Below are 782 nucleotides of genomic sequence, written 5' to 3' on the forward strand. Positions count from 1 at the left end.
TGCTGTGGTGGATACATCCGTTGGTTGATACTAGAGGTCGAACCGTGCGACTTGACGCGCGCTCGCTCTTCACCCATGCTCACATGTGTGTGTATGTTTAGGTTTGTGTACCATACCTCGTATGTCTCTCTGTGTTAGCACTCTCACTTTCAGCGCCCACGGTCCCGACAAGGATGCGGATCCGAGCACGCCATGCTGCGACAGCCTACCCCCCTATGATGGGGTCAGGACGGTCAGTTTGGTTAGAGTGTTGAGATAACTTGGTAGGCACTCAAGGATGTATGCATCGGTCGGGTTGAGTCGTCCGATGCGCCATATGCGTTCAACGTGTCGATGTTCATGTGTCCTGCAGTTCACATTCTGACGCGCATTTAGCTGCGGTCTTCATCGATCCATGAGCCGAGTGATCCCCTGCCTAGGGTTTAACGTACACACCGAACTAGTTGATGAATGGAACCGAAGTCCATCCATCCATTATACACATACCAACACACAACTCTGGTTCCCTAGTACCACACTGCAGGCGCCCACGGCCCCGACGGTTGCGGAGCCGAGCACGCCAAAGTGCGACTGTCGATCACCCCGTTGTGACACGACAATCAGTCAGTGTATAAGGTACCCGGTACTACCAAAGTGTGCATCTTTACTGAACTGCGCCGAGGCAGTGGTATGTGTATCCCTTTGAAAGAGTTGCTTTCGCTCAACTCTACCAAGTGTGCTACACCATCTTGTGGTTGTAGCGTGCGCGTCAGCATGTGATGCCGACGATGCGTTTGGCAACC

At 53.1% G+C, this 782-nt stretch overlaps 1 non-coding gene across 1 annotated transcript; it reads right to left on the minus strand.

Moving 5' to 3' along the window:
- Positions 1 to 265: 265 nt before the first annotated feature.
- On the minus strand, positions 266 to 423 carry LOC118516689. The gene has a single exon (XR_004908027.1). It is a non-coding gene; the product is annotated as a 5.8S ribosomal RNA (ribosomal RNA).
- Between the last annotated feature and the right edge of the window lie 359 nt (positions 424 to 782).

This window comes from Anopheles stephensi, unplaced genomic scaffold (assembly GCF_013141755.1).
Source record: "Anopheles stephensi strain Indian unplaced genomic scaffold, UCI_ANSTEP_V1.0 ucontig373, whole genome shotgun sequence".
NCBI classification, from domain to species: domain Eukaryota; kingdom Metazoa; phylum Arthropoda; class Insecta; order Diptera; family Culicidae; genus Anopheles; species Anopheles stephensi.